General features: G+C 35.1%; 1 long non-coding RNA gene across 1 annotated transcript; it reads left to right on the top strand.

The window, feature by feature from the left end:
* The first annotated feature begins 280 nt into the window (after nucleotides 1–280).
* On the top strand, nucleotides 281–2,785 carry LOC126702649 (uncharacterized). The gene is made up of 2 exons (XR_007647808.1): nucleotides 281–1,114; nucleotides 2,196–2,785. It is a non-coding gene; the product is annotated as an uncharacterized LOC126702649 (long non-coding RNA).
* Nucleotides 2,786–11,797: the final 9,012 nt, after the last annotated feature.

Below are 11,797 nucleotides of genomic sequence, written 5' to 3'. Positions count from 1 at the left end.
TTTGCAATTCAATTTAGAAATTTGAAGCCTTCCATATATATACCCTATTTGTGGGCTCATGGGTTTTGCAAATACACCAAGCTTACTTCCAAAATTTCCCATTGAATTCAAAATAGGTAAAAAAAATCCTTTCTTGCCCTCCCAACCTGCACTTGTATGTGTTTGGATTGGGCTATACTTGCCCATCAATGTCTAGTCCAGTATTGAGGATTAGGCCTTCATTAACTTCTGGGTGATGCTTGCCGTGTTGGGCTTTATTGTAGTAGGCCTAAAAAATAAATTGGCCTCCAACACCTCCCCAATGAAGAACATTTAACTTTCACTGTTAAACAATTGCACTCTGTTTATGGTCTATGTAATGTGCTATCATCCAGAAAGTCAATTAAAGTTTTGGGCTTGTGGGTTATGTGCAAGTTAAATCTGGTAGATCTCCTTTGAAAATATTACCTAACAAATCTAATGCTTCTATTAATAGGTTGTAATATCAAATAAGTTGAATCTTCCTTCCACGAAAGTTAAAAACTTAATTCTATCACAGTTCATACTTAATCCTCTATGATCAATGCAACTAGCACAGGTGACAAAGCACATCACACTCTTATATAAATAACAATTTCATTTTGATTAACCAAACATTATTTTTGTTTAACTAGCTAGTTTCTCTTTGGAGGAAAGCAGAGGGCAGTGGAGACCACTGGAAATCAAATCACAGTGATTGCTATCTAATTTATTATTCACAACAACCCCACCTCTTTCAAGAATCCCACATATTAAATATAGAGTGGCCTGTAGCCGACATTTTTGTGTCAAAATTAAGTACCTTTTCAACCATGGCGTGCTAAAAGGCAAAGTCCTAACACAAGAACAGGAATAAATTGCTATTCCTGGGCATGTGCTTGTAGCCTTTTGAACTTTGACGCTATAATATAGGAAAAGGACTAAAGAAACTGTAGAGAAACATACAAACATGAAACATGGCTGGGTATATATAATGATATTTCTGTAACCAGTTTTCTTCCACAAGGCAACATGAGGCTTGAGCTGAAGAGAGGCCTCATCCTAGCTTTTCTTGTACTTATTACCTTATTTCTTTCGTGGAGCTTGTTTTTCACCGGTAAGACTAATAGCAGCACCTTTTTCGTTAAATTTATATTGTTTGGCATGTATGTTTAGCTATCAAAGATCAAAGCTTATGTTGTTTATTTATGTGTGTGTGTGTGTGTGAACGAAACAGAGAGAGGAATGGAGAGCTTTTCTATTTTTCACTCCCCTGTTGTGTGTAGACCTCCATATTTAGATGCAAATGTCTATTAAATATGTCTCCAAAAAGTACTAGAGCTACAATCCTTTTCTTTAATTTGCTAGCTAAATATTCATGCATCATACAGTGACGGAGAAAACATGACATGCATGCAACTATAGAATTCATACCCTATGCGGTTTATACGTTGTGAAAGGAATGATGCATATTAGATGCATGAGATAATTATTGCAATCAATTAGATGTATTCAAACTAACTTTTAAGTCTCCAGCCTCCCTATAGACAATTAGATTGAGATCAATGATTAGTGAATAGTGTATAATGAAGCAAACATTTATAAATTGCACCATTCCAATATTCATTAAGAATATTTCTTCTTGATGAATAAAATTCCGGTGTTCCCATTTTGGATTTTCCATTTTATACTTCATCCAACATAACTTGGCACAACATATTTATTTCTTTATAAAATAACCGGTGTTTAAAATTGAAGGGAAAAAAAACCACAAACACATGACAACTTGTAATTGTTTGGAGTATAAAATGAAATAACTAATATGGGACAGAAAATTTCTATTTCTTTTGGATATATCAATTTAACCTCTATAATTTGTTATGATTGATGTATGATGATATATCGTGGGATTCATAAATCTTAGCTCATCAACCAACTAGGTCGAGAACAACCTTACAACCACAAATGTAGTGGAATATTATGAATACAATAAGATGGATGTCTTTTTTACTTCCTAACTAACTGTATGTACGATCGTTTAAGTTTGGTATCAATTTATTTTTTATTTTCTGAATATGTTGTGAAAGTTCTTTGATCTAACATTCATGTGATCAAAATATGTAGAATATTTTTAGTTTGGTATCAATTTCTTTTTTATTTTGAATGTGTTATGATAAGTTCTTTGATGTAATAATCAGGTGAAAAAATAGAGAAGTTAACTTACGTAAGAGATGAGGAAAAATTATATGAAGCGGTCATTGTAAAACAAATCAATAGCCCACCTTTACCATGGGCAAAAGACCCACATGAGCGAGGGCTAAGACAGGAACTCAAGAGGAAAAGACCTCAACCACCATCACCACGTCGTCCAGGGAACCCAGGGCCAAACCCCTAGCTAGCATGCAAATACCAATGTCAAAAGAGAATATTGCACATTGGTATTTTGGTTCACTTGGAAGATTACAATCATCTCTAGAAAATGCGAGATATATGTATTATCATGTTTGACTTGTTATTTGTGTAATATATAACACATTATTAGAATGAAAATTAGGGCAGGTTGAACCCTAGGCCACTTAGTCAATGGCCTAAGATCCTAAATAGAAGAAGGCCACCTATGTAATAAATTATATTTTATCTATCTCTCTAATAGTGTGGCAAAAATAAAATAAAATAAAATAATAATAATTAAGGAAAAAAAGGCATCCCCTCTATTGGCCAATAGAATGTACTTTTTATTTATCTTAAAGTGTAAAAATTTTAATAGATAAAGATTATTTTTAAATAATTCCCCCTCTCTTTGAATGTTGTGAACCTTGTTTATATGTTTTACTCTATTTTGCGGTAGCTTAAGATTGTACATATTTTTGATTCTTCTCACAAGGAAGGTGAATAGACTTTTCCTTTCTCTCTATTAAAGTTAAAATAAGAATTAATAGTTTTCCAAATAAATTTATTATTGAAATCCAGTATTCATGACATAAAATCTAACGTTGCCAAGAGAGATAAGGATCATTTCAAATATGTTATTTATTCTAAAATTGATGATTTAGATTTATTTATAAAACCATTTTTCTTGTTTTACAAATAGATAAAAATATTTTAATTAGCATACTAAATTATATAAAAAGACTACATTATTTTCCAAATGCATGTATCATTTACATAATACTATTAACAATACTTGTCACAGTCGTGTTTGCATAAAGGAGTTTTTCAAAAATAAATTGAATATATCCTATATAAGGTTGACTATGTGACAAGAAAGATTAAGGGATTAACTACAAGTGTTTCAATTTGATGTTTACAACCCACGCTCGGTACGTTCAACACTAAGAATTCAAAATTTCAAACAAAATCACCAATGAACATTGGCTTTTAGAACATGTATGTACTCAAATCAATCCCTTTTTAGTATAGTAAGGAATCTTAGAGCTTGTTTGGATGAAGAGAATTTTGAGTGATATCACTCAGTTTTCTGTTTTCATCATCCAAATTGTGTGGGTCCCACTGCTCAGTACTTGTTTGGATTAGTTTTGAATCATGGTTTTCATCACTCATGACTCAGTAAAATGGATGATGAGTGACCAAAATTGAAAACAGGTTTCACCTATTTTCAAAACTCAAAAACTGAGTTTCAGTGGCAAGTCGGTAAATTAGATGAAGTTGTGGGCCCCTTCGCTAGTGCATTGTCACATCCGGAACAGGCTGAGAGTTATTACCATTGGAGCTCTTCTTCTCATTTTCACTTCCCTCTTCATCCTAGAAAGCTAGCTTCACCACCGAACCCAACAACCCCAAACCGAGCAACCCCAAATCAACCAAACACAGACCTAGCAACCCCAAACCCAGCCAACTCCATCAGCACAACCAACCCAATCACAACCACCCACCACCCACTGCGACAACCATAACCACAACCAGCCCACCACAACTCAAATTAAAATAAAATAAAATAATTATCACCACCACAAACCCACCTCAACAACGGTCATCCATAACACCCATCATAGCTCACAACCAACACATCACAGGCCACAACCCACAAGCCATAACTAGCCACAAACCACACGTCGATCTGACCCATGAAACCCAGCAAACCGATTTGACCCATAAAACCCAGCAAACCGATCTATACCCACACCCCAACACGCTAATCTTAAAAAAAAAAAAAAAATGAAAAGAAAGAAAGAAAATTAAAGGGAGAAGAGTATAGGGGAGATTGGCGGCGAGAGAGCTTCTCATGGTCGGAGCTGGACAGTCCTGACGAGGCAAGGGAGCTTCTCATTTCTTTGTTCCTTTTGATTTGAGGAATGTGGGAGAGAGAAGTGGTGGATTCAATGAGTGAAAAAGAGGAGAGGGGCGGAGAAAAGGAGCGAACTGTTTAGGTCTTAGGGGAGAGTAAAGGTAGAGAAGTGAAGAGAGGAAAAAAGAAAAAGAAGAGGAGATCTAGAGAGAACTTACGCGGGTAGGCAACTATTCGTCTGACCTAGTACAGTAAATGGGTCCCACCATTATTGCAAAATTTTGAGTTACATAGAACAAGAGATGAAACCAAACATGTTTTTTTTTTTTGAGTAAGTGAAAAAATAGAGTTTGAGTGATGAGTGATGAGTGACCATATTTTTTAAAACCAAACAAGCCCTTATTGATTTTTTCTTTGAAAAACTTAATATCATTATAATCTAACTGATTTTGTATTGTCCACTCAAGAATCCCTATGCATTAAAAACTTTAAGGTTCTGTAAGTTGAACTCATGACCTCAAGAGGTCTTTCTATCCTAAAATCCTTCAGCCCTTCACACATTTCTTGTTAGACCAACACGGTAGTGTTGGTCTAACAAGGACAATTTATAGACTTTCCTTTGATAAGGGAGTAATTCAGTTTTTTCTTCAAATTTTTTTTTGAGATACTTTTAACCCTAATTGTTGTTATACTTTTCTCTTGATCTAGCAAGTGACTTAGAGTGGTTCATTGTCTTATAGTTTGTTAGGGTCATATTTTATGTAATTGACTAATCATTTGATAAAATACACTTTACTTGTAATTGGGTAGATCTAAGTTAGGTGTAATACATCAAGAAATATATTATTCAAGCATATCAAGTGTTTGTATTAAAGACATGAAAATTAATTGATTCAAGAAACAAGTGAAAAAAAGTTGCTTTATTAAGTTTCGATAGATACTGCTATTGAGACTAAATGAGAAGCTCGATAGATGGCTCAATAGAAGCTCGATCTATCGAGAATTATAATTTTCAGATTTTCAGATCTAAAATTCGGCTCAAGCTTATGTATTTGTTTAGGGTTTATTTTCCCACAACTCTCTTTCTCTCTCTCTCTCTCTCTCTCTCTCTCTCTATATATATATATATAAGGCTTATTTTAAAAGCCGTCACACATGGATATAGAGACCAAGAGTTTATTTTTCTCTGTGAGAAATTACTGCATTTGTATGTCATTGGGTTTTATAACAAAGTGCTTCATAATCTTCATTATTGATGAAGTGAAGAATTTTGTAGCCAACAGCATCCATTCAAGTTGCTGAAGTTAGTCACGTACTAAGATACGTGCAAAAGGGTTAGTCAAATATTGGAGATTTGTGCATCAAGGGAAAGAAGGATACTACAAGATCAAGTCTTATTAGGTATTGGAGTAATGGTTCAACTGTAGGTTGGTATTTCAGGATAAGCTAGGGTAGTGGTAAGATTCATTATACTTGTAATCTCTTGATTGTTGATTAGTGGATTTATGATAGTGGTGACTTTAAAATCACCCGGTGAAGTTTTTGCCTTGTGAGTAGTTTTTCCAATTTGTCAACAAATTAACGTGTCTAATTTATTTTCCATTGCATTTAGTATTTTTGGTGATTTGTTGGTGCTTCTGTGATTTGCATGCGTTTAACCTAATCAATCAACTTGGGTAATTGAATTAATTAACTGGGATTAAGCTATCTTAATCCAACATAGTTCCATGGTACAATTCTCCCAATAAGGTAGGTTCAAATCTCACTTCTTCACTTGTTGTAAGGAGAGAGAAAAAAAAAAGTTACACAGGATTCCATGCTCAAGAAAAAGAGAATCCATATGGGTAGATATTGTTGAATAGATCACCTCTTCTACACAATTAGGCTACATGCAATCCAAGTTTGCAATAGGCAAACCCCTAACTTGTACATTGCTGTTGACTAGTATCGATATATGCTTGTGTTTATAAACGTATATAGAAGTTAAAATCCATATATTTTTAAGTTCAAACACATTAGTCCAAATAACATGGATAATCGTACATCAAGTACAACTCGATATTTTATCCAATATATTTCATGAGGGTTTCATATTGATTTAGTGGTTGGGTCGGAATAGTAAATACCAATTGGTATGGTATGGTATGTAGGGTAAAAAAACCATGATTTTTTTTTTTTACTAAGTAGATAATGAGAGAAGGAGAGGTGAAGTTTAAATCACTTATTTATTATACCATAAAAACTGTTATTATCACCTGAATTCATATCCATGATTTTAGATTATTTTTGTGTCACACATGTGTTTTCTATTTTAACATGGATTATGGACTCTAACTAATCAATAATAAGGGGAATTTGGGCAAATGCCATTTTCGTGCAAATTATACAGCCTTCCACCCCATTTCTGAAACTAATTAAGAAAATGCATCTCTTTTGTAAAACTTGATTTGTAGAAAATCGAATATGGGGCGATCAAACTTAAAAAAAAAAAAAAAAAAAAAAAAAAAATTGCATGGAATTCGAGTTCCATAAAAAACGCCACTATAGGTATTTAAAATGCCACTATAGGGCTTCCTATGAAGCGATCAGACTTAAGAAAAAAACTTGAATGTTAAAACGCCACTATAGGGCTCCCTATGGAGCGATCAGACTTAAGAAAAATACTTGTATGTTTTAAAATGCCATTATAGGGCTTTAAAAAACCACTATAGGATTTTAAAAAATTGCATGGAACTCGAATTCATGGAGCTCGAGTTCCAGCAATTTTTTTTATTTTTAATTTTCAGTTTGTTATAACTCGATTGTTCAAAAATTGAGTTTTGAGTTGAAACTCGATTTTTAGAAAATCGAGTTACAAAAGAGGGGCATTTCCCTAAGTGTAATAGCATCAATGCATGTCAATCAACATCAATCATGATCAATTAGGTTGAACAAAATTAATTAACATTAATAGGTCAAATTTGGTGTCCAAGCTAAAAGTATGCTTTCTGCAGTAGGATTTTAGATGATTTTAGTTGATAGAGTAAAAGAACAAGGAAAGGAAGAAAATGAGGGATGTTATGAAAATACAAAGGAACGACCACCTTAGATGTGTATTGCGATTTTCTACTTTTCAATTTACATTATCAAACACCATCGAAACATAGACGATAGATTTCTTTACTAATGCATATATGCAGCCATATATGGATTGGTTTTGATGGACTGAGTGTATAGTACAGAAAAAAACAAACTAGTTTTGTTTTCTGAAATTGAGTCAATTGACAAATAAACTAGTTTTGGATTGTGTAATTAAATTTTTAGTTTCATAATCCTGTTGGTGGTTTCTTTGTATCGACTTTAAGAAGTCTTACCTTCTCCAATTTTTAATTAAGCACGCATTCATGATCAAATACCACAAGTTTGGCCACCATCAAGCTGAATGGAAATCTCTTGGACTGACCATATCTTAGTGGGATGTATATGTTATGTGACAATTTAGTGTCAAAAGTCAATCCTTTGAAATAATATTATTGAATTTTAAATGAAATTTTGTCAACTTCGCCAGCTAAAAGGCAAAGTATAGGACTAAAGAAGTTCCTAAGTCCTAACACAGAAATGTAAGTACTTTAATATTCCCGTGCTGGGTGCCTGGGTTTGGTGGCATGTGTTTGTCTCAGTCATCATCAAAAATTGCAACGGAGCCAGTGCCTGTGTACTATGCTGGAGTAGTGCTATAATAAACTAATCAAGAGTGGCAAAGAAGGAAATTTCTTTCTCATAATATTGAATTTCTGTCTCAATCTATATTCATGCATGATGCGCACTCTCTCCAGAATAATGACGACAGTATTAGTGGGATATGTTTTGCGTAGTCGATATGTAAAAATATTATTGGATCTTAGAATGAAAGTCTGTCAAATTTGTTCTACTGGCCTTTGGTGGCATGTGTTTGTGGCCTTCGAACTACCCACTAAAGGCTTTGTGGCCTTTTGAACTTTGACACTGCAGCAGTAAAGGAAAATGACCGAAGAAACTGCAGAGAAACATACAAACATGTCTGGGTATGTATCATGACATTCTTGTGATCTGTTCTCTTCCACAAGGCAACATGAGGTTTGAGCTGAAGAGAGGCAAACTCCTTGGTTTTCTTGTACTTACCGCCTTATTTATTGCATGGAGTTTGTTTTTCACTGGTAAGACTAAGAGTAGCACTTTTTTATTTTTTACTAAATTTTATATTGATTGGCATGTATATAGTGCTATAGCTTCAAATTGTGTTCTTTATTAATTCCTGTGTGTTGTTAGGGTTAAATTCTACTAGTATTGGCAAGTCGTTTTCATAATGTGGTCTAAATGTGACCTGAGTTTTAAGTTTTTAGCATCTAATTATGTGATTTACGATCTACATTGAAAGACACAGGCTCATGAATTGCTCAGTTTGCTGCCTCAGCTGCAAGCTTGATTGTAGCTTAATCAATCGAGTTTTTTTTTTTTCTTTTCTTGAAAGGGAACAAAGATTTCATTGTTTCAAGAAATTGGCATACAACAGGAAAGACAAAAGGGAAATAGACCCATAGGACCTAACCCACAGGCGCAGGGTCAGCAAACCTAAACAACCAAAACACAACTAAAATAAACCAGCCAGCTAAGCAACTTAACAATAAAACAATCCTGTTGAACACCCTTTTCAAGAAGACAAATCAAACAAACAGAGAAAAGCCCAAGGTTCCAAAAGCACCAAAGTGCAGACAAGATCAAGCATCATTAGCAGGACCCAAGTTGACCGGTTCACATAGGCGTTTAGAAGCCCAGATGTTCTCTTCCTCTGAACCTTCAGTCACTCTCCAACGCTTTGCTCCAGACTTCAGCATTTGCGCGAGAGTTTGGTCTTCACCGGCTTTCCCTTTTGCATGGGCTACCTTTTTCAGATTGCCTTTGCCCAGAATTTGTTTTCCTTTTCCTTGAGCTTTGGCCTGAAAAATAACACCAACATGGGCAGCCTTGGCCGCATTCAACAACTCAGCTTTATCTTTCTCATTTGTTTCTGCTGGAGCTTTTGAGCTCGGGCTTCCCTGCAAGAAAGAGCCTTTTGGGCTTTGTGAAGCAAGGCTTTTTAATCAATCGAGTTACTTTGATTCTATTAATTTGACCGATCAAACCATGAGATTACTGAATTCACAAATTTAGGCCCACGCATGATGACCCAAGCCTTGGGTTTGGTGCCATAAAGTTCCAGAACATAGTAAAGCATTCTTAGGTCATTAGAGCATTTGCAACAGTGTAGCTATAATGCTATAATTTAGCTTCACAAACACAAAAACCTTGCTGCAACAGTGGAACTAAATCTAAAAAATTTAGCTCCATCGCTACAGTGCACATCTATAAATAGATGTGCACTGTTCATAACATCTAAAAAAAAAAAATTATTTTATTAAATTTCTCTCTCCTCTTCTATTGAAAAAATATTTTTTCCATTTTCTTTTTCTTTATCTCTCTCCAGCTTCTCTTCTTTCTTCCTCTTTCTTCCTCTTCTAGTCCTCCATTTTAATCAGACCGGCCTCTCTACTTAGTCCGTTGCTCCGAAGCCCAGCGCTGACCGAAGCCCAGCCCAACGTCGACCACTCCTCACTGCCCAGCGCCGATCGAAGCCCAACCCAGCGCAGACCACTCCTCACTGCCCAGCGCCAACCACTCTTTGCATTCTTCACCTCAAAGGCCGAACCTCCGAGCTCCACCCTCTCTCTGCTATCTCATGCCTAGCGCTGATGTGGGTTTGTGTTTGTGTTTTCCGATCTGTTGTGGGCAAGTGGGCTTGTGTTTGTGTTTGTGGTAGTGGGCTTGTGCTCGTTGTGGGTTTTATTTATTTATTTATTTTTTTTGCTTTGGACTGCCGGTAGTGGTGGTGGTGGTGGTGGTGGTGGTGTTGGTGGTGGTTGTGCCTGTGGTTGATGATAGAGGTGGTTGAGGTTGGTGGTGTAATATTTTTTTGGTAGTGGAATATATTATTTTATTGTGATGTTTATATTATTTTATTATGTTGAAAGCTAAAATAGATCCATTGCTGTAGCATGTGTGTAGGTAAAATAGATAAAGTAACTTTTGATGGAACTAAATTGCTAAAAATTTAGCTCCACTGCTGTGGATGCTCTTATTTCTGTAACTGTATTGAAGATTCATGGGTGTTCCAAGTGACGCTGCTACCAAGACCTACTTTAATCAAGTTGTTATTTTAGGGTTAGACATGAATTGTTGTATTTAAGCATTGAAGAAATTCACAAGTAGAACAGTTTGTTGGAGATGTTTATGGTCATGTGAGTAAGTTCTACTATAGGTAGCAACACTAGGATTGAGCTAGGACTGAACTATAATAAGTTCTTACAATAAAAAATTGTAGTGGAATATTATGAAGTATAATAAGATCATGTCTTTTTCACTTCCTAAATAATTGTATTTATGATCTTTTTAACTTGGTATCTATATTCTCTAGATGAGAACATGAAGAAGTTAACTGAAGCAAGAGATGGGAAAGAATTGTCTGGAGTTGTCTTTATAAATCAAATCTACAACCCACCTTTACCTTGGGTAAAAGACTCATTCTAAGGTAGTTTAAGTACGTATGTAGTACCACAATCACCACCACCACCTCCTTAGAGAAACCTAGTCCCCTATCCACTCACCTAGTGGGCAAATGCTAGTCAAAATAGAATGTGTATTTCTTATTATGGTTTACTTGGAAGATTACAACCTACTCTAGGGAATGTGAGGTATTACTATGTTTGTTTGTTATATATGCAACACAATATGGGAATGTAAGGTTATAATTAAGGACATTTTTGTACATTGAATGCTAATTATGATATGAATGATAATCTTCAAACTTACGTACATTATTTTAGTTTCAATTCTTTACTTTCTTACCCATGTAAGCATTAACGCTTTAACCTCACTTTTAACACCAACAAAGTTTCGAGTAATTCTAAGGTACCCCCTAAAAAAGAGGGGGGGGGGGGGGAGGTACGGTACCCACTAGTAGGTAACTTGCTACACCAGGTTATTTTTTTCTCACATTTGACAGTTCCATCTTCACATTGTGTAGTTCCAACTTCACATTATGCAGTTCTAACATCACATGTGACAGTTCTTTTCTCACATTTGGTGGTTTCCTTAACTTTTTCTCACATTTGACGATTCTATCCTCACATTGTGCACTTCCAATATCACATGTAACAGTTCTTTTCTCACATTTGGTGGTTCCCTTTTTTTTCTTTTTTTTTTTCCTCACATTTGACGGTTCCATCCTCACATTGTGCAGTTCCAACATCATATATAATAGTTCTTTTGTCATTTTGGGTGGTTCCCTTACTTTTTTATCACATTTAACAGTTCCATCCTCACATTGTGTAATTCCAACATCACATATGACAATTTTTTTTCTTGCATTTGGTAGTTCCCTTATTTTTTTTCTCACATTTGACGGTTCCATCCTCATATTGTGCGGTTTCAACATCACATATGACAGTTCTTTTGTCACATTGAGTGGTTCCCTTACTTTTTTTTCTTACATTTGACAGT

This window comes from Quercus robur, chromosome 10, assembly GCF_932294415.1.
Source record: "Quercus robur chromosome 10, dhQueRobu3.1, whole genome shotgun sequence".
NCBI classification, from domain to species: domain Eukaryota; kingdom Viridiplantae; phylum Streptophyta; class Magnoliopsida; order Fagales; family Fagaceae; genus Quercus; species Quercus robur.
This window is presented reverse-complemented; position numbering and strand designations above follow the sequence as displayed.